General features: G+C 37.9%; 1 protein-coding gene across 12 annotated transcripts in view; it reads left to right on the top strand.

The window, feature by feature from the left end:
* Nucleotides 1-25,017, top strand: part of RNF38 (ring finger protein 38) — a 220,708-nt gene that overhangs the window by 124,128 nt on the left and 71,563 nt on the right. For 3 of the 12 annotated variants that reach the window (XM_069085241.1, XM_069085239.1, XM_069085240.1), the window contains exon 1: nucleotides 8,986-9,267. The exons of 6 other annotated variants lie outside the window; for them this stretch is intronic. The gene's annotated coding sequence lies outside the window, so the exon portion shown is untranslated. Of the gene's footprint in view, nucleotides 1-8,777; nucleotides 8,797-8,984; nucleotides 9,268-25,017 lie in introns of those variants that run through there. 3 more of the 12 variants (XM_069085245.1, XM_069085244.1, XM_069085237.1) reach the window with 3 other exon arrangements.

Genomic DNA, 25,017 nt, shown 5'->3' with positions numbered 1-25,017 from the left:
GATTTGAATAATTTTTGGTGCCGCAGAAATCTACCTACATTATGCCATACTTTTCATTTCTTATACAGCCAAAGGGCTCAATTCAAACATTATCTAAAACTAGTTACCTTCAGATTTGTGGTCTTATGACAAATCTTATTCTTGTAATGTTTCCATTGAGAGAGAAAATGTCATTTGTCAAACCATGGCTGCTTTTGGACTTACGACGAGGCATGTTTTGAAAGGATGGACTTTGCCTGTAAGTATTTTTTAATTTGTGATTCTATAATGTGTATCACTTTTTTATAAACATGTAGAAGTTATTCTGGTTTAGTACTGAACCAGCACATGTGATTAGCCAAAAGCAGGCAGGGCAACTCTGTACATGTCCCATTATATATGCACTAGGATTCTTGATACTCAGGTTGTGTTTTTAGCATTTTTTAGTTAATTAACTTATTTTTAGTTTTCAATATTCACTTCCAAAAGATTTTGAGTTCCAAATTTTCTTCACCTCCCCCCATACCAAGACAACATGCAATCTGATATAGGTTCTACACACACACACATATATATATATATATATATATATATATATATATATATATATATATTAAACATATTTTCACATTAGTCATGTTGTAAAGAAGAACCAGAGCCAATGGGAGGAACCACGAATACTCAGTTATTTTTTTAAAGCAATTTGGGTTAAGTAACTTGTTCAAGGTTACACGGCCAGTTATTTTGTGTGGGTGCCAAGTATCTGAGGCCAGAACCGATCCTGGGTCTCCAACGCCGGGGCCAGCGCTCTTACCTGGTTGCCCCATCACCTGGCCGCCCCAAGTTTTTTTAATATTCACAATGGTACCCACCACTCCACTCCATTATATTTTATTTTATTGAGTCCTGAAGATGGGGCCCAATGTGTATAGAACCCAGTACAGAAGTGGAAAAGGGGTAAGATAATACATTTTTTTTAATTTAAAAGATTCCTATTACAATATAAATAAGCAGGTAGAGAGAAGAGTATAGTTATGGGAACCTTAAATTGGACATTTTCTGTAATTAAAATATCAGTACTCTAAGACCTCTTTGGTTTTTTCTTCTCTGGAGCATTTTTATCATTTCATATTACAATATACCAGGGTAATTTATTCTCATCCTTTCCTGGAAAAAGCTCATAAAGAACAGACTGAAAATGAATGCTTTGTGATTGCATTGGTGGAGTGGAAAACCTGGAGTCAGGAAGACTCATCTTCCTGAATTCAAATCTGGCCTCAGATACTTACTAGCTGTGTGACCTTGGGCGAGTCATTTAACCCTGTTTGCCTCAGTTTCCTCATCTGTAAAAGGAGATGAAGAAGGAAGTAGCAAACCACCCTAGTATCTTTGCCAAGAAAACCCCAGAGGGAGTCATGAAGAATTGGACACGGCTGAAATTGTCAGTTGAATGACAAACAAAAACAAAACTGTACTAATTTCTTTACCTGGAAAATGTATCTCAGTATATATGCCTAAATTTGAATTTCCCTTTCAATAAAATGAATGGATTGGACTAAATGATCTCTAAGAACTTTTTCATTTTTAATATTTGGTGATTTTATGAACTTGGCAGACTAGTAAAAGCAAAGTTTTCCAAGCTATGATACAGCCCTTGTTTCCCTAGAGGGAGATCTCCATTGCATGGATCAATGCCAAAACTCTTGTATATTTTCAAGTATAATCATTGCATAAATACATCCTTTTAAAATAATGCTTACATCAATCAACAAAAGTGAGACTTAACAGGCATTTTTTTTCCAACTGACAGTGCAAACACAACTATTTTTTTAATACTGTGCACAAATGAGGTCAAATGTGAGTCTTTTCCTGTGTTATCTCAAGATGCTGCAAAGGCTTGCCCATTGTCACAGTCAGCTGAAGTAGGCTTGTGATGTAGCTGAGTTGTATTCTTAAATTGCCTGCTGAATTTGAATGTGAAACGTATGAATGTGAAGTGAAATGATATCTAATTTCTTAACATCATTTTGGTCAACAGAATAAAACAAGCTGGTTCCTCCTCCATGAACTTTTTTAAAAATGGAAACATCTAAATAATAGTAATTTATAGTAATTTGCAATTTTCAGTTATTAAATTAAATTATCCATTTTTATGGTCTGTAACTTTGAAAATGAAGTAATATCCCCTCAAGATACAGATAATACAAATAAATACATAATATTTGAAGAGAAAATCTGTGCTCAGCACATTTATTGACTGACTGGAATAGCTTAAACTACTACAAGACAAGATAGCTTTTGGGGGGAGGGAAGAAGGGAATTTAGTGGAGTCAGGGAGGGATTGCACATGTGACTTAGGTAAGCCCTGCTGAGGAAACTTCTGTCATTGCAAACCTACCTCATAACCTAGTGTCTTAAGAGAATATCTTTTAAGAAAGACAATTTAAGAAGCATTAATACTGAAACCCAAAGTAAAAAAAAAATCAAGAAAATATCTACTCTATTTATTATTGGGATTCACAAATACTGTTGGAAAGACCACTGTTTGCCCTGTACAAATGTGCTAGCAGCTGCAGATTGAATGAAACCTAACAAATGGAAACATCTTGAAAGTGGACATGAAGAATTTGTTGGCAAGACAAGGGAATTTTTCCAGAGAAAACTAGAAGCTTTTAACAAGCACAGACTTAAAAAAAATCTGTGGTATTAAAGAGATTGCTTGCATTATATAAGGTTGCTTACAGAATTGCTAAGTGTAAAAACCCTCATTCAGGTGTTAGTGCTACCTACAACTACTGATGTGGTCAAAATAATGCTTGGTAAATTGTATGTGTATGTAAAGCAACTTAAAATAGTTCCACTTAAGTATACTTAACATGATTGCACATGTATAACCCATATCAGATTGCTTGCTCTCTTGGAGAAAAATTTTGAACTCTTATCTTATAAAAAACAAATCTTGAAAACAATCTTTACATGTAATTGGAAAAAATAAAATACTATTTGCATAAAAATAAATAAAATAGTTCTACTTAACAAATAATATGATAGGAAGAAGAACTGTCCATATGTTTGAAGAGCTTTGTAATCAATTAATTGAGAAACTAAAATCTTATTCTGCATGGCAAGTGTATGAAGGAACAGATGTAGAATGAAAGATTCTCATTTGATTACATTTATACAGTATATTGTTGAAAGAGAGGTTAGTGAAGATTTACTTTGCAAAACTAATGATGACAATGCCACATTAAGAAAAACTTTTCAAAAAAATTGATTGCTCTTTATCACAGTTATAACTGTGGTTTGAATTGATAGACATAAGAGGAATGCAGCATTAGTGTGTGAGTACCTAATTTCCAAGGAATTGACTTCTAGGAAAAGAAGATGAGACCAGGGATGCAGGTCCTCCTGGGCTCTGAAAACAATGAGAATGACCACATAATCACTTAGATCTCAATCATTTGATACAAAGGTACAATCATTAAGATAAAATCAGAGAGACAGAATTGTTGTCTGTTTTGAATATGAAATAGATGTGACCACAGATATGTCAAGTACACTCAAGAAGAGAATTTTCATTTGGTTTCCAATGTTGAGAACAAACAATAGTTTGAAGCCCAAGTTTGTTGTGAAGAATTAAAATTCAAGAAGGAAAGCCTTCCTTCTTCTTTCTCTCTGTCTTTTCTAGCTTCTCTCCAGTCCTTACTGGAAAAGATACAGTCATTTAAAAAAAATCCATTTGGCTTCTTTAGATAAATAAGAGTGTCTAGAGTCTCTTTGGGAGAGCCTAGTGAAACAGATGTTACAGTTATAATGTGGGAGAATGGGGGGGGGAGGTGGAGGGGCAGCACCAGGCAGTTTGATCATATTGCCTACTGCATAGACAGTTACTTGTATCAAGAAACAGTAATGAGAGGGGCAGCCAGGTGGCTCATCGAGTAAGAGCACTGGCTCCAGTGTTGGGATGACCTGGATCAAATCCGGGCTCAGATACTTAGCACCACACCCAGAAATAACTGGCCGTGTAACCTTGAGCAAGTTACTTAACCCTTATTGCTTTAAAAAAGAAAGAAAGAAAGAAAGAAAGAAACAGTAATGAGGAGCTACATAAAATTTTTCAAGTTATTATCAAGAATTACTTCATTCAAGAGGTCCATTAAAAGGAAGCGTCTTCATAAAATCTTATGTCATGAGAGTAGGGTGTAAGATACTTTAATGTTACTGCCAAACACTTTAGCTTTCTTGTGTTGACATAGTTCAAAAGTTTTTTGAAGCTAGAAGCAGAAATTGTCATTTTTCTTACTAATAATATAAATAAAGCAAATTACTTTTATAATAAAAATATATTACAAAGTTTAGGAATTTGGATAATTTTGGAGTGCTCTAAATAAGTTAATTACAAGTCTTTAAAATATTTTTCTGATATAGAAAAAGAAAATGATTGCACATATGAAAAAGTCAGAGCCATATATAATAAATGTGCAAAATCATATTTTGTTTCATAATTTAAGAAATGTTTTTCCTGGAAATAAAATAGAAAGAAGTAATAACCTGCTTATTAATCTCATGATTAGTCATAGAAGGAATTTTCACCATTTTGAAGACCTAAATACTTCTAAATATGAATGGATAAGGAATCCAATTGCTATGGACTAATATGATGTATTTGACCTTACCCTGTTTGAACAAGAACAAGATATAGATTAGTTTTGTATATTGTGATGAAACAAGCAATTGAACCTGAAAATTTCATGTTTTGGCTACAGAAGAATAAAAACCCAAGTGATACACATTTTGCTACTGATTCCAGCATCTTATCTGTGTAAAATGGGGGGTTTTGCTATAAAGATAAAACATCAGTTTTTATTAATAATTGGAAGAGAATTAACAAAGCAGTCTCATCAATGATACCATGTTTGAAGAAAATTTGTGGCCCCAATCCAACCCACTCATTACCATAATAATGATATTATTAGTTATTATATTTTAAGTTATAATTAGGAAAATTTTGATTTTTTTACTAAATGCTATATTTTTTATTTTTGTAAGCTGTAAAAATGTGATGAACTCTTAATTTTATTTGAATAAATATGAGATAAAACTATTTGTGCTAAATTATTTTCTGAAAAGTGTGGAAAAGGCAAAAGAAAAAAAATTGTTAGGAAGCGGGGTATTGCCACATAACTTGAGCTAAGGTTTCAAGACTGGTTTGTCAAGATTCCGATCTTTAGTCAGTGATACAAAAATGTAACAAACTACTTGAAAATGTTTGTAGGATCTAATTATTTACATCTGATGTTTCTTTCCCCTCTCTACCTATTTTGTTCTCAGCTTCTTGCAACATTGATGATTTCCATGTCGACAATTCTACTAAATCTAATTACCTTTTTCCAGTTCACAGCCTCAGAAGTGAAAAAGATCCTAGAAGACCCAATCCAGCCCCTCTCCTTTAGATGAGTAAATTGAGCCCCAAAGAGGTTACTAGCCCAAAATCACACAGGTAGTAAACATTCCCTTCCAACTTCAAATCTATAATCTTATGATCTCTCTTTCATATAAATCTTTTGTTGGATTTCTCAACTTTGACCCAGATTTCAACTGATAGTTTCATGTTTATTATACATGAGATGTTGGACTCTGGGATATCTATTCACCATCATATTGGCAGCTACAGACAGACTTCTGTTTATTATCTATTCTTCTGTTATAGGAGAGAGAGCCAGAAAGACCTGGCTTCAGGTGCTACCTCTGACATATAACTAACGAGTCACTTAACCTTTCAGCACTCCAGGCCATTGGTCTTCATTGTGGGAGCTGTGACCTGACCCCAAGGACTATCAGCCTGTTAGAGGGTAGGAAGATGGGTGGCCTCCCACCATTCCATAGATAGCCAGTAGTGGGGCTTTTCCCCAGAGCAACCATACCTACCTTTATCATCTAGCCCCTTTTCCCTTTCTCCCTACCCCCCACTCTCTCCTCTTCATACACTTTTTAAGCTCCTGACCACCTCTATGGCTCCCAAAGGCAGCTGTAACCTAAACCAGACCCAGACACTGGGAGCAGCAGCTGCCAGGTGCTATTGGGAAAGTTCCTTCTCTTCCCTTCCCCCTCCCCCAACTCAGCATATCTATTCCTGTCCTCCAAATTACCATGTGACCAGAGTGGGCACCCCTTGGAGGTGGGCTCTGTGTTCCAGGGTAGTGACTGGTAAGAGCCCTGCTTTTCTCCTTGTCATTTTAGATCAAACAGGATGAATCCAGCATGATGAACAGATAGGGATGGGTTGCTTCCTATGGAAAGTCTTTTTACATTATGTTTCCTCTCAGGTCTACCCCTTTTCCAGACTTCCCTATTACTATGTGGGTGCTTTTATAATTGAAATCAACCTAGTTCACTACTCTCCTTCACCCCACATATCCAGTTAATTACTCTGTCTTGTCATCTCTACCTTTACATTTGAGATGCTGGAAAGAGTAGTGATTTAGAAGTCAGAGGACCTGGATTCAAATTCTACTCCTCTTGTTTCTTAATTGTGTGATCTTGGGTCATTTACTTAACTCATTACTACTCCAGTGCCAAAGTGATCTCCTTAAATATCTGACCATGTTGCAACTCCAGTGGCTTCTCATAGACTCCAGGATCAAATATTATTTCACCTTTAACTCAAATCTTTTCTATTTTATTTAAGTTTTATAAGATACACAATTATTAGTACAGTAGTGAATATGTATAATTTATAAAATGGAGAGCTATGTAAATATTGGGAATGTGTTCAATTATTTTTTTTAACTGATGCAGTTTGTGATCCTAACAGTTTGGACATTGCTACTCTAGTAAGGCCATAAAAATGTAGAGGAGGTGCTGGCCTGCACTGATAGGAGGTTCCTCATAGGTAGTTCTCTATACTAATGAAGTCATAGGTCTAGTCCCTTTCCCCCTTTTTTAAGGCACCATAGACTTCGCTCTAAGGTCCTTTTCTAGTTCTTAGATGATCTGAATCTCTAGTTCTCATTCCAATCTGCTCTGCAATAATCACATTTATTGAATAGGGTGGTTTAATGATTGGCTGCATTGTGTTGTGGAGACTTGCCAAGTTCAAGTAATGATTTTTTTGTTTAAATATTCCTGTGACCATAAGCCAGTAGAAGTTTATCTTTAGAGTTATTTCTCTTTTAAAACAATGTACTTAGATACAGAGGTAGGAGCATTAAAAAAAAAAAAAAAGAAAACCTTTCTAGGCAGAGATGATGGAGACTTAACAGAATAGAAAGTTCAATACTTACTACAGGATAATGCTGTGTACAGCATTGTTACTTTGTGCTGGGTAGATCGGGCAACCTCCCGTCTTTCCCCTCCAACTATTAAGTTCTGCAAGAGGCCTTTCCCAAACCCTTTTAATTATAGTACCTTCCCTGTTAAATTTTTTTCCTGTATGTAACTTGTTTGTAAATAGTTTTTTGTATATAAGCCCTGGAGAGCAGGGACTGTTTTTGCCTTTTCTTTGTATCTCCAGTGCTTAATTTAGTACTTGGCTCTAAGAAGTAGGTGCTTAGTGAATTCTTCTTGAAATAGCTTTTCTCCTCTGATGAGTCTGAAACATGGGTCCGAGAGTTGTGTTGCTTTTTTTCACCATAATTTCTTTCAGAATATTTCACAAGCAGTTTTCGTCCTGGTTTACACCTGCTGTTATTGAGGGGGTAGCTGCCCCGCCTAGCGCAGCTCATTAGGCTGAGAGGCCAGCTGAAATGTTTTTAAGTGACAAGGTCTTCTGGGCAATGAGGTTGATCTCTTAAAGGTTAGCTTGATTGGATATTCCCTTCCTTCTCATCTCCACCTCCAGGGCTTGGAGTCAGGAAGAACTGAGTTTTCAGATTCAGCCTCAGATGCTTTCTAGCTGTGTGACCGAGGCAAATCGCTTCACCTCTCTTTGCCTCCGTTTCCTCATCTGTTAAATGGGGATAATAGCCCGTACGGCCCAGGGTTGTTATGAGGATCAAATGAGAGAATAATTGTACAACGCTTAGTTAGCACAGTGCCAGTACTTAGTAGGCGCTATGTAAACGTTAGCTATCGTCATTATTAAATGTCTCAGCTAAAATACCACCTTAAGAAGCTTTTGCCAAATCTACTTAATCTTTGTGCCTTCCCTTGGAAACTGCCTCTAGTTTATCCTGTATAAAGCGTGTCCCAAAAGTCTTAGTGCAATTGTGAAAGTATTGACTGCTTTGGGGTGATGAGAGTTTAGGGACTTTCTGCATGGCTTGTTTGTAGCGAGTTGCAGTTTACATGTGGACTTCCCCTTAGGACTGGGGGCTCCTTAAGAGCAGGGACTGTCTTTGGGCTTTTCTTTGTCATCACCAGCCCTTACCAAGCAGCGTTGTGCCTGGTACCTAGCAGGCGCTTACAGAACGCTGACTGACTGACTGTGGCAGCTGTAAGGACTCCTTGGCTGGGGTAAGGGGCTATCCCTCGTCCCCGGGCTCCAGTCGGGAAGGGGTGGGAGGCCTGTCCCTTTAAACTTCGCCTGGGGGCGGGGTGGGGCTCTCTTCCGGCGGACCGCGCGCCAGCCCCGGGGGGGGGGGGGGGGGCCGAAGAGAGTGAAAACAAAGAGGGCTCGGCTGCCGGAGAGCGGACCAGAAGCTCTTCGGGAGCCTCGCGCGTGTCCCGCCCCGCCCGCGCCGTGTTCTTCTAGGAGGAGCCGGAGAGTCGCTCGCGCGCGCGCATTGCGGCCTAGTCCGCTTGGGAAGCAGCGGCAGCGCGGCCGAGGGGCTGTCGCGCCGGCGCTCTGAGTGCGGGCCGGGTGGGCGGGGAGGCCAGGTAGGTGAGAAGGCGGCGAGGAGGGGGGTGGTGCGGCTTAGTGCGACGCCCGAACACCCAGCCTGGCGCCTGCCGGGAGGGGAGGAAGGGCGGCCGTTTGGGGGCTTAGGAACCTGGCTGTGGAACGGGGGGGGGGGGGGGATGGACGGCGCGAGGAGGCGCTGAGCAAGTCCGGGAAGCGCGGGCTCAGCGGCTCTTTCCTGTTGTGGCTTCTGGGATGGGAGGAAGGAAGCGCTGGCTGAGCCTCGCGGTCACTGGTTCGGCGGCGGCGGCGGCGGCGAGAGGCGTATCCGAGAGAAGGAGGTGGAGGCAGAGGAGGAGGAGGTGGCGGCGGCTGCCCAGGCTGAGGCCGAGGAGGCGGAGCGGCGCCTGAGCAGCTGGCAGAGGAAGCGGCTGCGGCCATAAGACTGCGGGGCCGGGGGCGCCGAGGAGCCCGAGAAGCTGCTGGGAGGGGCGGCGCCTCCACCGCAGGTACGGCGACGGGCTGCGGCGCACGGGTCCGGGGCGGCGGCGGGCGGTGGCGGGCGGTGGGGAAGGGGCTGCCTCCTCTCCTGCCCCTCCTCTCCCCCAGGGGCCGGGGCCAGGTGTTGTTGTTCGGGAAAGGAGGGAAGAAAGGGGCAGCCCTTCTCCCCCCGCGGTGGGGTTTTGGGGGTTCGGCTGAGCCGTGAGTGGCTGCGGGGCCCTGGCTGCCCGGCGCTGTCGGGGAGGGCTCTGGTCCTGCGCGCCTCCCCCGCCCGGGGACGCTGGGGGCTGTCCTGGAGTAGTTCTCTTTGTTTTTGTTCTCCCACCCGCGGGGTGGTGCCGGCCTGGGAGCCACCGCCTCCTTTGACAGCCAGGAAAAATAGCCTGGGTACAGAATGCCTGCACCCCCTCCCCCCCGGAGCACAAGCTCAGGTGCAGGGGGGCGGTCACTAAATGGCACTTTTGTCCCCACTGAGTCTGGGAAATGTGCCGTGGTTGGTGACCCGGCGGTTTACGGGATTTGGTTCTTTTTTTGGTGGGGGAGAATCACCTTTTGTCAGGAGATTACGGAAGTTTCTCTTGTTTAGCTCTACATAATATAGCGCAGGGAAGGTTGAGAATTGTTGGTTGAGGAAGTTTATTGCTATCTACTTTTCTCTGTTCTCTCCCTTTGGGGACCAGAAATAGGAACATTTTCTTTTGGAAGAATGGATGTATGTGGCTGTAAGGAATACTCTTACTTGGGGCAAGCTCTAGGGGCTTGTAGTGTTTAAAGTATTACATATGGTCGTTTTAATCATCAAACGAACTATTTAAGTTGAATTTATATTACAGTTCTTGTAAAAATGTGGCAAAGCCAATGCAACACCACCACCCCTACCACACCATTTTAGATTTGTTAAATTTGAATTCACAGCTTTAGCTGTCGCTTTAACGGGATTTGATTCCTTGTGAATTTAGTTAAATCTCCCTGGGCCTCAGTTTCCTTATCTGTCAAAGGAAGGTATTGAATTAGATGGCGTCTCAGATCCCTTCTAGTTTTTGACAAGTGATTGTTTATTTTTTACCTTTTGTATCGATGGGGCACTAACTTTGAATTAATGTTTGTTGACCAATTAGCTTTTCTTTTGAGGAGTGGCATAAAATTCAAATTAAGTGTTCAGTAATATTAAAAAGTAAGCATTTTGCCTAAACTAATTTAATTTGTGCATTTTTATGTAACCCATGAATCCCTACTTAAAGCTCTAGAGTGTTATAGGAGAATACAAAGAGGCAGTGGTCACTGCCCTTCTGGAACTTTGTTTAGCTGGATAGTAGGACATACATATATAAAAAGTTAGCCATATATGTATGATTATACAAGTAAATATTAACTCTTTTTTAATAAAGTAGGCTATATTTGTTTTCAAGTGTTAAATTCTTTACCAGCTTCTTAAAGGGGAAATCTTTTTGGTGCTCAGGTCCTTGATATACTTGTTGAACCTAGCTTGAAAAAAAAAACCCACCAAGAAATCTGAAATCCTTGCAAGATAGAAACTGGTTTTAATTTCACTTCAAAAGTCCTTATTAAGACTTATTATTCCTCTCACAATCAGGTCTAACTAAGCCAGGTAGATAAATTGTTTCTGTTATCTTGTTATTTACCTCTTCACATATGATCAGATTAAGTTATGAATTGGTAAATGTTGATAAAAAAATAAAAATTAAGAGCCGTCTCTGCTAAAGAAGGAAGGACATCACAGTAAACCATTGGAAAGGGGTTCGGGCAATCAGTCAGCCATCATTTATTAATCACCTGTGTGCCAGGCACTGTGCCAACAGAGAAGGGGCTACAAAGACAAAAGTCTGTCTTCAAGAGTGTTCAGAAAGAAAATATATACAATTATAGACAGATACAAAATAGGTACAAAGTAATTTTAGGGAGAATACATTGTTAGCTGGGGAGATCAGCAAAGGCCTATCTGATTAAACTTTAAAAGAGATTGTTTCTGAGAGATTCGAGGCAATGGAAAAAAACCAACTTTTATCTAGTGCTTATTATGTACTAAGATCTGTGCTAAGTGCATTACAATTATCTCGTTTGATCCCTACAACGACCCTGGGAGGTAGATGCTATTATTGCCCCCATTTTACAGATGAGGAAGTTGAGGCAAACAGGTGCAGTAACTTTCCCAAGGTCTCACAGCCAGTAAACCTTGATTTGAACATAGTTTTCCCGATTATAGGACCTGGGCTTTCTCCACTTTGCCACCTAGACATGGGAAACCATCAGGGAGGTGGGAGATGGAGTGCTCTTTATGAGGAACAGCAAGAAAAATACTGAGGAAAGAGTGCTTGGAGGAAAATAATGTATAATGAAGCTAGCAGAGTTGGTCTCACCAGGTTGTTTAATGACATAGTTGTATCTATAATTAACATAATAACAATAAATCTAAGCTAGCTACTTAGGCTGTTAATATTGGTAATGAGTGAAATAATGAAGGGGGAATGGGCTGCCAAAATATTTTTGGTTTACTTTTTGGTCTATACAGGGTTCATAGGATTATAGTTGTAGAGCTGAAGGAGACCCCAAAGACTATCCAAGTTCAACCCTGTCCTTTTATAGAAAGGAAACTGAGGTTCAGGGAGGCTAAGTAATTTTTTACTTCATGGTGTCTCACAACTAGTAATCTTTAGAAGTGAGCTTTGACTTAAGTCAATTTTTTACTTAAATTTCCTAGTATTTTGAGTATATGCCAGATAGTAGAAACTTATTACACCAATAAAAATAAGGTGAGCTTTTTAATGAAAGCATATTAAATTAACCTCATTTCTTGCACAATAGCTGTTTATTAATTCTTTTGAGAATCCATTGCCAGATGAGAATGCTGTAAAGCCAGGATTTGTCACCTTTCCCCACAAGGCCTGACACACAGTGATTAATACATACTTGTAATGACTTTGATCTGTATGTGAAAGATGGAGGGAGGTGGAAGGTTCATGACTGAGAATCTATCCATTCACAGCTGATGAGTGGATCCTTTTTTTTTTTTCCTCCCTTCATGCTGTGGGAAGATTTTTATCACTTTCCACAACTTTACCATAGCACTTGCTGTGGTAAAGGAGAGATTGTTGTCAATTTTTAAAAGAAATTTACCTTTGGACTTTGTTCAATATCAGAACATACTTTTTTCTTTTTTTAAGTTATGGGTCAAGCTTGCATCTGAAATGGTCTGACCATTTTATTGATATATCACCAAATAAAGGTGAATTAAACTAGCTTACAATTTGATACATAATAACCGTTAAAAATTGTTCAGTTTTCAATTGCAACAGAAAATTTCTGAAAATGCCTTTTTGAAATAGAACATCATCCATGTAAATTGAGTGATTACAAAGGACACAATTTCCTATTTATCTAATTTTCATTCTTAAAAATCCAACTGCAAATAAAAATGTTGGACTACCTGAAATAGAAAGAATTTAGTGAAGAAAAAAGGAAATTTATTCATTGTGTAGTTGCTAGCTTAATGCCAGCTGCTTAAAATGAATTTAACTTCCCATTATCCAAGTGGTAGACTATCTGTATGTACCAGCTGGTCCTGTGGATGCTTTTATTACATGCACATCATCATACATTAGTTTTCTCACTTCCCTTTTACTGAATCACAAAGGATTCACTTTATTTCCTTTGTTTTAAGACTTAATGCTATTTTATTGGAGTTAAATTTTGTTGAAGTAAATCCATTGATGGAAACCAAATCTTTGTGGCTTGGATATATACTTGATATTTGTTTGTGATGTGAAATAGCAAGTGAAATAATGATGAGCTTAATTGGGGAAGGAGAAAAAGGGGGTTACTGCTACCACCTATTTATTTCTTCTTCCCACTTAAATATTTTTTGTGGATTTGTATTTTGATGAATGATTAAGCTGTTTGAAGTGAGGTCTGTGTGCACTAAAATGAACAGATATTAAAACAAACTCTATAAAGAGCTCAACTAGAATACAGGTGTAGTATAGGCAAATTGATTTGTGCTAAGCAGGATCTGGATATATTAAAATCCTGCTCAAGAGATCTCAGTAATTTGACGTGCTGTAACTCTCCAGCATACATTGTAACCGAGTAAGAAAAGCCAACATTTATTGGTGCTTTCAGATTTGTAAAGAACATAAACAATCTAACTTGGTTCTCAAAGCAGCTCTGTGAGGTAAATGCTATTATTAACCTCATTTTACAGATGAGGAAATAGGCAAAGAAAAGTACAGAGACTTGAACAGGATCACACAGCTAGTATCTGGAGAAAAGATTTGAACTTAGCTCTTCCTGGCTTTAGCATTTTTTTTCACCAAACCACTCAGCTGTATCAAAGCAATGCACGTTTTCCTGAAATTAGAGGTGTATGCTAACTTGATATAGCAAAAAGTCTCTGGAATTTTGAGAGGGAGGGAAGCAAAGAAATACATAACCAATAATCAAAATTATTTCTTGATGTGACTTAAGAGTATAGTGGCAGCAAGGAAATATAGTCTGCCTTGCTTGGCATCCAGTTTAATAAGCTCCAGGAGTTCTCTCTTCAATCTTAAGTAACCTGGCCACAGGAACAGCTTTGGTTCATGCTGAAAATGACTATTCCAGTGCCAGTAATCATCTCATTTTCAGTTATTAATATTTGTTTCTCCCAGGTGTCAGTAGTTTCAGAAGGGAGCTTTCCCCTTATACTTAATTCTCATTTTCCTTTACACATTTTCCAATCTTCCTTCGAACAAACAAGAAAATAACATATTGTTACTATAGTGTTCAAGAGTATTGTGCTCAGTGGGTATGGAAGAGTTCACTCTAAGGGGGTAGTGTGTTCCTGATTGAGCTTCAGATGTATATGGGGTGGGGGGGAGCCGCTTAAGGATGTAAATACCAGATACTTTCTACTGCCAGGGCACTTGCCATTGCTACCTTAACATGTAGCACCAGACGATAATCTGCAACAAATCCTTTCCCATGTGCCCTGCCATTACATTATTTTTTAGAACTAGATTCAAAAGGAAAAATGTGTAAATGTTTTCTGCACTTGTATTTTAGAAGATTATTAATTTTAACAAACTCTTATGTTCTCTCTTTATCTCTTTTCTTTCCTGGCTCACCCAGAATCCACCTAGAGCAAGAATGTCTCCTGTCCCTTTAAAGGGGTGGGTTTCCCTCCTCAAAAGTATTTGAGAACTTGGACATACTTAGAAAGAAGCACGTAACCATAGTTTACTTAGATGCAAGTAGAACATTACTTTCTGTTTCAGACTGTAGTAACATTACAGGTGGGAGGATACAAGGACCCCTTTTATTTTCCTTCTCCACCTAGGGCACAAAGGTACTCAGCTAATCCCTTTGGGGAGGGGTAATGAAAAGGAAGTTTTCATATGGGCAATGGAGAATAGTTGGTGGGCTCCATAGATTTAAAGCACCCTCATGAATAGGGAAGCAGACAATTCTTGTCCCATCCTCTGATCTTTTGCCCCTCTTAGCTTAGCCACTCTTGTGTTTGGCTTTCATCTAGTTAGCCACATCACCTTAGCTTCTGATCCTCGTGTTATCTCTGTTCCTAGGTTCACAATCCTCAAGAAAGGATCTTGAGTAGGGTGTTCTCTCCCTCCCAGTCACACCGGACCCCCAGGCTACTATAATCACTTCCAGGCAAAATAGATTGTGTTCAGTGGGTCCCCTTTAATGAAACCATCTTGTCAGCCAACAGGAGCATAAGGACTTTTGGCTCCAGAAGTTCTCTTTAAGCTGTTGATTCTTTCCTCTTCTTGCTTATCAGTTTCCAGAGGAGGGGCAGACTGTATCTCCAGATGAGGATTTCATTAGAATTCAAATTCTTAAACTCTTAATAATTTGGACTACCAAGAAAAAGAAATAAATTGACTTGTGTTTATTATTTTAATAACAAAGGGTTCTCTTTCTTCATAAAGAGCAGTTTTTATACTTACAACTAATAGAAATTATAAAAACAGATACAGACCTATGCTGTCCAAATTGCAGCCCTTCTTTCCTCCTCTCCTTGCATTGAACTATTTGAGCAATAAATGTTTATTGATGTAGTTGTGATTTCAGTGGTATAGAGTGAGGACAAATTCTGCCTGCCAGTGAAGGTGGGCACTTTTTCTTCAACTCAGCACAGAGATTAAATGATTTATCCAAGGTCATGCAGCCAGGAAATGTCAGAGACAGGAGATGAACCCAGGTCTTCATGGCCTCAAGGTACCCTCTCTGTCCACTACAGTAAGCTGCAATTATGTGTTGTCCTGTCCTACCCCCCTCATTTTATATAATAGGAAACTGAGGTCCAGAGAGGTGTTGACTCATTTATGGTAAGTAGTAGAACTAGAATTTGTGTGTAGGTCCTCTAACTCCAAATTGAGTGACCTTTTCCATTATAGTAGGAAGCCTCTTGAATGTCCACAACTTCAAAGGCAGTATTCATGCCACGAAAGAGATGAAGCCAAAGAGTGTATCTAGACGTTGACGAGAAAAGAAAGGGAATTTCTGTCGAGGATGATCTAGCAAAGCTTCATAGAAGAGGTATTTGCCATTTGACCTGGTCATTAAAGTACTGGTAGGAATTTTATAGGCATCGATGGACAGAACACATTCCAGCCTGCTGAGCATTAAGCAGCAAGACAGAAATAAGTCTGGAACTAAGTTGAGACTATCTTTCTTCTTTCATTTTTTCTTTGTTTCATGAGCAAATTCTCTTCTGCATTCCTATGGTCCTATTGTTATGAGTTGATTGCATTTGTGATTGAGGAAAATTGCAAGATGGATAACTAATTATTCTTTATCTAATGTTGATATAGCAGATAAATCTTTGTTACCCTTATTTTAAGATTTTTTAATGAAAACATGATATGTAGATTTGAACAGATATATGGAAGAATTAGATGCAAATGTTCTCACTGACAAACTACCCTTTGAAATGAATATATGAGGGTTATGGTGGGTGACGTGAGAGCTAAAGTCTTCCCTGTAAGTTACTTTAGAAAATAAAACTCATATTTACCTAACTCTCTAGGGAAACACTTCTTACATAAAGTAAGGTATATTGTTTTATCGTGTGTGCTATATGATTTGTTAATTTACAGTTTACTTTGAATCATTTTCTTTGCCTTGTTTCTGAATCTCTCTTCAGATCAGATCATTTAGCCAGTAGCCCAATAAAAAATGTTATTTTGCTATAGAAAACATTAGAGGAGAGGGGAGGACTTTTATACAAGTTGAATGATTCTGTTCAGTACATTATATCAGTTAAATCATCATCTTGTGTTTTTTCCTTCTACATTATGCCTCCCCCTAAAAACACACCCACATATAACTTGCCCATACTTTCTTTTAATTTATATTTGATGATTTATTTTGGTAGAGAGTTTTAAAATCACAGAAAGGAAAAGATTTGTTAAAAGTTATATCATTTGTCATATCTAGTCAGTGGGAAAAGGTCACTTTTTTCATAAGGTGAATACATTTACTATTTTAGGATGAAAATGGGAAAAGAAGATTTAATATATAATAATTTGCATAAAAAACAACTCTTTAGGAAACCATCTATTCCATTATATTAGATGTGCATCTATATTTTCTCAGTTGTTGACCTGAGAGAATTATGCAGTAAGAAACTTTCAAAACTGAATTGAGCCAACATGAGACTAAATGAAATCTCAGCTTTTACAGTGGCCCACCACCCTTAGAATTATACACTCCAGTTTCCCAATTTTTTATGCACTGAGCACAAGAGAAAAAAAGCACAAGCATCACCTCATGACTAAAGAGCTTTTTACCACCTAGATAAGAGAAATGCCTAAGTAGAAACAGATGCTCGCTTGTTAGCCAAGGGCTGGTCTGAAGTTACTCATTATCAGAGATCTTTGGTACTCTACCAATCTGATTGTAGTTTATAGAAGTAAGTGACAATTCCGTTTAATAATCAATGGCAATCCAAATGCTACACTGAAATAGTACCTTTAATAGAAACATGGCAATAATGGATAGAGAAAAACATTGATGGAAACAACAGCCTTTAATTAAATAAGAAAGCAGAAAAATATGGTCGTTCAAGTCTTCTGCAGTCTTAGAAAAAATTTTTGGAATGAATCCCTTGATCAATAAACATCTATTGCTCCTTTGCAACTTATATCCATTGCTCCTGGTTCTATGCTTTGAGTTAAACAGAACAGGTCTATCTATCTTTCACATAATTGAAGGACTATTATCATGTCCTCTCTGAAACATTGCATATAGTGTCAAATTTAGTTGACAGTTGCATTTTTTTTTTCCCATTCTTGCTCTATTGTTATATAGGCTGGCTCCCTGGGGAAAAAGAGGAGTTGGGGGATATGTTAGAATGAATTAATAAATGAAAAAGCATTTATTGTGTGTCAAGATCTGTTAAAGGTGGTATAAAAATGGAAACAGTCTCTTGTCTGAAGAAATTTGCACTCTAGTTATTTAAATTTGAAAAATTACAGAGATGGTAGGAGTTATAGAGGAGAATCAGTGTCTATTGATTTAATTATGGTTCCAGAACTGAAAAAAAAGGTGTGGGGAGGGGGCAGAATAACTGGTGAGATGACTAAGGAGTAAAGTGAAGCATGACTGGACCTCCCTAGAATATAGTGGACCTCGAGGGATTTGCCAGCAGGGGAGGTGATTTAGGGTAAGGAGAGAGTGACAGTTATGGAACTGAAAGGGTTAAGTTTTCCAGGGCATGATCTTCTGTACCATTTGGAATTTCTAATTTAAAATGTACATAATATGCATATATAATGTAATGTATCTAATGTATGTATGTAAATATACATAAACCCAAAATATATAAGGCTTCTCACCACATTGGTCGCTGTCCTATTCCTGGCCACCCTCTTTGAAGACAGCCTTTCAGTGCCTTCCTAAACAGTGTTGAACAATAGAGCATCATTCAGCCTGTACCCACTCCTTAGGCCTCTCTTTCTTTCTTTCTTTTTTTTTTTTTTTTAAAGCAATCGGGGTTAAGTAACTTGCTCAAGGTTACACGGCCAGTTATTTCTGGGTGTGGTGCTGAGTATCTGAGCCCGGATTTGATCCAGGTCATCCCCACGCTGGAGCCCGTGCTGTTGCTCGCTGAGCCACCTAGCCGCCCCTAAGCAATTGGGGTTAAGTATTTGCTTGATTGCTCAAGGTTACACGGCCAGGTGTTTCTGGGTGGGTGCTAAGTTACACGGCCAGGTGTTTCTGGGTGGGTGCTAAGTGTCAGAGTCCGGGATTCGATCTCCAGGTCTTCTCAACACTGGAGCCAGTGCTCTTACTCGCTGTGCTACCTGGCCGCCCCTAGGCCTCTCTTTCAATGCAGCCCGGGATCACATTAGCTTTTTTGACTGTCATATCATACTTCTGTCTTAGGTTGAGCTTGCATTGCACTGAAACTCCCAGATATTTGTAAAACTATCCCTCCCCTTATGACACTGAGCAAAATCCCCAGTTGTATGCTACAGATGAATATAGTACGGTATGTAATTTCCTACCCAGCCAGTACAAATTCTATTCTCCAAACTAAAATCTGACAGTTTCAGAACATTCAGCATCAGTGAAATTTTTATTCAGAGTCTGAACTAGTTAAATGGGGTGTGTCCTCTGGAGTTGAATTGTGGTTTTGAGGAATTACCCTGAGTTGATAGCTATTGCTAATCCTTCCTTCTGGACAGCTTTATTTTTGATGAACAAAGTGACTTGAAACATATTTGGAATTTTCTTCCATTCAAGGAGGCGTTGTCAGTTTTCCAGTCCCTGATATTAGAGTCCAAGGACAATGCCTAGATGTTGTATATTTATTTCAAATTGTTGCACTTAAAATTCTACTTTACCTGTTTCCTTCTTTCTTGGACAAGTCTTACTGTATACTCTGCAACCTGAGAAAATGGGCATATGCAGTGAAACTATCAAGATATAAAATATATGCCCTTTTTTTAAAAATTTAAAAATGTATATATTATAATTGAGTAAATGTTTTTAAGAGTATATGTGCTTTTTGAAAAAACAAGCAAGGAGAGCTCTTGATGGAGTACCCTGCAAATTTTATCTTACTCCATTTGGGCTTTTAATGCTCCTTAATAGTTGTTTTGTTCTGCTTGTCCTTAATCATGTTTCTTAAACTTTTAAGATTTTTTTCATTTTGTCCCTATGATCATAATTCCAAACTACTGTTCCACGTCCTAGATGCAGGTGTACTATCCTAGCTTTAAACTTTGTCCAGAAGATCCAAGGCATCTGAACAACTTAATAATTTTGCCTTATCTCTAAATTCAAATCTCTTTCTCTATAGAGTTTTAGTTGGGAGAGCCTTTACACTATATACACTATGTAGTGCAAATTATACCTGAAAAAGAAATCCCTTCTGCAGTGGCCCCAACAAGTGATTTTTCATCCTCTTGAAGATTTTCAGGGAGCAGAACCTCATCAGATCTCATCTGTAGTGTGTTCAGTTCTGGGCACCATGGTTTTAAAAAGATATTGAAAAGTCTGGAGAATGTCCAGAGAAAGGAGGCCAAGATGGTGAAGGGCTTTGAACTCTTGACAGGATGATTGGTTGAAGAAACTAGGCCTGTTAAGACCAAAGAAAAGAAGACATGGGATAACTGTGTTCAAGAATTGTAGTGATGTCATGTGGAGGGGGTATTAGACTTACTCTGGCCCCAGAAAGCAAAACTAGGGTGGACATTGCAAGACCAGTTTAGACTTCGTGTCAGGAAGAACTTCCTAACAGTTAGAATTATTCAAAAATGGAATGAGCCCCAAGAGGTAGTGTACTTGTTGAGTCTATCTGCTCTTCTACCCTGCTACCTCTCCAGGTTTTCAGGCAGAAACAACACTTGTACCTTACGGTGGGGATTCCTTTATATATAGCTTAGAGTAAATGACTGCGTAGGTCCTTTTCAGCTCTCAGATTTTGTGATTGTGACTTGACATCTTATAATGTGGATTTTTAAAAAATTTAAATGTAAGGCCATATGTGCCCTTATTAAATTTCATCATCTTCATCTTATTATTCTAGCTTGTCATTATCTCTTTGGATCCTTATTCTGTCATCCCCAGGATATTACCTATCTCTTCCAGCTTTGTGCATTGTTGGAAAAGATGCCTTCTGGCTTTACTCAGATCATCAAAAAACATCTTGAATAGTACGGGGCCACGCACAGATCCTTGGAATATCCCGTTGGAAATACCTAACTATTAATGGCTATTCTTTCAGTCCCAGCATTAAATCAATTCTAAATTCTTAAAATATCTTTGTTTAGCTCATCTCTTCATCTTTATCACAAGCATAACATGAGATACCTTTATCAGATGCTTTTTTTTTTTGCCTTTTTTGGAGGGCATTTGGGGTTAAGTGACTTGCCCAAGGTCACACAGTTAGTTTTGTGTTGAGTGTCTGAGGCCGAATTTGAACTCAGGTCCTCCTGACTCCAGGGCTGGTGCTCTACTCACTGCGCCACCTAGCTGCCCCCAAGATGCTTTTCTAATATATAGATGTAAGTGATAAAAAAGTGAAAAGTAACCTTTTCTTGATTTTCCAGTTTTAATAATCCTGTCAAAAAAGGAAATAAGGTTAGTCTGGCAAAACCTGTTCTTAGAGTCACACTGTTTCTTTATAATGACCACTTCCTTTCCTGGATGTTCAGTAATCATCCCTTTAATAATATACATTGTATATAATAATCTGGTATGGTAGATCATAGGCAGTCTCCTTCCCTTCATTTATATTTAAAGCCATTTTTACTCCAGAGTCAAGACAATTACAGAAATACATTTTATTGGTTTCTTTTTTTTCTTTGTGATTTCCTACCCTGGTTTGTGAACATGAAAAACAATTAAGCAAAAACATTAGATATCGCCATATCTGATAGTGTATAAAGTTTTCTGCCCCGGTAGTCACCAACCTTTCTTACCTGAGGAGAGAATTATATTTCATTATATCTCCTTCAGGATCTTCTGATTTTTCAGTTATTCAAAAGAGCTTTTCATTTACATGTTGTAATAATGGTGAATATTGTTCTTAGTACTGCTTATTCTCCATATCTGTTTATATAAATTTTCTCACATCTGTCTTAAATTTCATAATTTTTATGGCATAAATTATATTGTGTTACATTCACGATGGCATTTTGTTTGTTTTAAAGCCACTCTCCAAGTCATTGAGGGATAACTTTTTTCTAATTCTCTGCAGCTATCAAAAGTAGCCTAAGGAGTATTTTGTATGTTTTTTGTTTCTGATTTTCATTTCTTCGGGGTATATGCCCAATCAAAGAGTTCCTGAGTCAAAGCTATGTACAGTTGAATCACTTCCCTTGCATGATTCCAAATTGGTATAAATGACATTTGAAACAATTCACAGCTCTGTATACATTTCATGTGTGTGCTTTCCGTTCACATGTTGACTATTTCCATCTTTTTTTTATCTTTGCCAGTTTGCATGATATAAAGTGAAACCTCAGAGTGGTTTTAATTTGCATTTCTCTTCCTGTTAGTCATTTGGAGCATGTTTTCATACTTTCATTTATTGCTTGCAATTCTTTGAAAATATGGTTCATACCCTTTGACTAGTTATCATTTGCAGAATGGCTCTTGGTTCTTTGTAAAATTTGAATATTAGACTTTGATCAATATTTGATGCAGTTATTTTTCTCAGTTTACTGTTTCTTTTCTAATTCTATCTTCATTGATTTTATTTGTGTTAAACCTTTCTGCTTTTACGAAGTCAAAATTGTCCTTTTATATTCTCCTCTGTCCCTTGTTTGTTCTCTCCCAGGCATGGGTGCAGGAGGGAAAAGGGGGAAAATATAAGATGTTGGTTTAAGCCTAATTTCTTCCAAACTGCTTTCCAACTTTGCAGCAGTTTTTATTTAAAATAAAAGCAAAAAAAAAGTCAATTTTTTGTCCACCCTGTTACTTTATCCACTTGGGCTTATCAAACACTAAACTATTACCGTGTTTCCCCGATAATAAGACACTGTCTTATTAATTTTTTTTGGACAGAAAAACACCAGAGGGCTTATTTTCAGGGGAGGGCTTATTTTAATGAACATTGACAGCAATTTTAATAAACAGGCAAATGTGAACAAAAAAATGTACCTTTATTCAATAAGCAAATCACTGGGGAAGAACAGCATGACGCGCTTACTGCTGCAGCTCTGATTGGATGCAGCTCGGAGCGCGGCGTGCGTTTCACCTGGGGGGGGACGGTGCATAGTAATGTAGTGTGTAGCGCAGGGGATCACCTTCACTACAGTAGCAATCTCAATAGGGCTTATTTTCAGGGGAGGGCTTATTTTAGAGGAATCTCACACAGTAAGGGGAGGGCTTATTTTCGGGATAGGTCTTATTATCGGGGAAACGCGGTATTTCCATATTTTTCTGATTTTATTTACCCAGTGTGTTCCATTGATCTATTTTTCTGTTTAAAACAAAATGGTACCTAAGGGAGAACAGATTGGGGGAAGGGATATGGATATTCAGTAGCCTTGTTATCTTGGGGTGGGGATAGGGGAAAGACAGGGAGAAAATTTGTAATTCAAAATCTTGTGGAAATGAATGTTGAAAACTAAAAATAAATAAAATAAACTGGTACCAAGGAGTTTGGGTGATGTACTTTATAATTTTAAATCTATTTATAATATAATAAAATATAATAGATAATACAATATTATACATGTTTTATTTAATATTGTGTTATCTATTACATTTTAATAAATATATGTTTACATATCTCATATACATATTATATATAATTTAATTATATATACTATATTATGTGTAATATATAATTATTATAATATATCATATATTTATATATTAAATAGAAAACGTTTTTAATATGCTACAATACTTTTTCAACAAAAGATCTGGATAACTGGAAAGGTATTGTTTGTGGTTAGGCTGAGCCAATATGAAAATGGTATTACTTATTAAATTAATTTATTTATTCCATGCCATACCAACCAAATACAAAAAGATTATAGAACCAGAAAATAATAAAAATTTATTTATTGGAGCAAAAGATCTAAAGTCTCAAGGAAATTAATGAAAAAGAGTAGAAAGGAAAGAGAACCTAATAGGACCAGATCTTAAACTATATATATTTCAAAACAGTAATCATTAAAGCCATTTGGTACTGTTTAAGAAGTAGGATGCTCATTGGAACAGATTAGGCACAATATGTACGGAAGCAAACAGGCGCAATAGTCTCATGATCCCAACTAAAGATCCCAGCTTATTGGGTAAGAGCTCACAATTTGCCAAGTGCTGGAAAGTAGTCTGGCAAAAATAAGTGGAGAACAACATCTCACTCCATATACCAGCATAAACTCTAAATGGGCACATTAATTAAACATAAACTGTGATATAAATTAAAATAACAAGGAAAAAATTACCTGTCAGATTTATGACTAGAGGAAGAGTTCATGAACACTAAGAAATAAAGGCTATCATAGTAGGTAAAATGAACACATTCAATTACATATCATTTTCGCACAAATAAAACCAGTGTAGCTAAAATTAGAAGAGAAGCATGTAAATAGAGGGGAAACATGTTTGCAACAAGATTCTCCAATAAAGGTCCTATTTCTAAGATATATAGGGAGCTGATTCAACTTTATTAGAATGAGAGTCATTTCCAGGTAAATACTCCAAGGATATGAATAGGGACTTCATAGGAGAAACTTCAGCCTAGAGCCCTATGAAAAAAAAATTATCTAAATCACAAGTGCAGAAATGCAAATTAAAATAATTCCAATTCTACCTTATACTCATCAGATTGTCAAAGTGAAAAAATAGGAAAATTGTAAATGCTGAAGGGATTGTGTGAAAAAATTATATTAATGCATTGTTGATGGAGCTGTGAACTGGTCCAGCCATTCTGGAAGGCAGTTTTTTTTTTTCTTTTAAGTAGTATTTGATTTTTACAATTACATGTAAAGACAATTTTTAATATTTTTTAAATAAAATTTTGAGTTCCAAATTTTCTTCCTTCCCTCCCTCCTCCCTAAGACTCTTAAGTAATTTGATATACAACCATGTAAAACATTTCTATAATATGTTGTGAAGAAAAACCCACAAAAACAAAGTATCCATAATTGATCACACAGTGTTGCTGTTATTATATACAGTGTTTTTTATTTTTATTTCTTCATGGTATCTGCCCAATCAAAGAATTCCTGGATCATAGTGATGTACAGTTGAGTCACTTCCTTGCATAATTCCAAATTGATGTAAATTATGTAAATAACAATTGCGTGTACAATTCCGAAGTGAATTGTACTATATACAGTGTTTGTACAATGTATAAAGTGGGTTCTGCTCACTTCAGTTTGCATCAGATATTCATGTAAGTTCACAGGTTTTTCAGAGAGCATCCTGCTCATTCACCAGAGTATTCCATTACGTTCAAAAGCCACAACTTGATCAGCCATTCCCAATCAATGGGTATCCCCTCAGTTTCCAATATTTGCCACCACGAAGAGGGCTGCTCTAAATATTTTTGTACGTGTTGGTCCTTTTCTCTTTTTTATTCTCTCTTTGGGATACAGACCTAGTAGTGGTATTGTTGGATCAAAGAGTAGCATGCAGAATTTGATTGTCATTTGGGCCTAGTTCCAAATTGCTCTCCAGAATGGTTGGATCAGTTCACAACTCCACCAACAGTACACTAGTCCCAGTTTTCCCACATCCTCTCCAATATTTATCATTTCTGGAAAACAGTTTAG

This window comes from Petaurus breviceps, unplaced genomic scaffold, assembly GCF_028583685.1.
Source record: "Petaurus breviceps papuanus isolate PSGF00001 unplaced genomic scaffold, PetGlider_PUasm1.0 175, whole genome shotgun sequence".
Taxonomy (NCBI): domain Eukaryota; kingdom Metazoa; phylum Chordata; class Mammalia; order Diprotodontia; family Petauridae; genus Petaurus; species Petaurus breviceps.
This window is presented reverse-complemented; position numbering and strand designations above follow the sequence as displayed.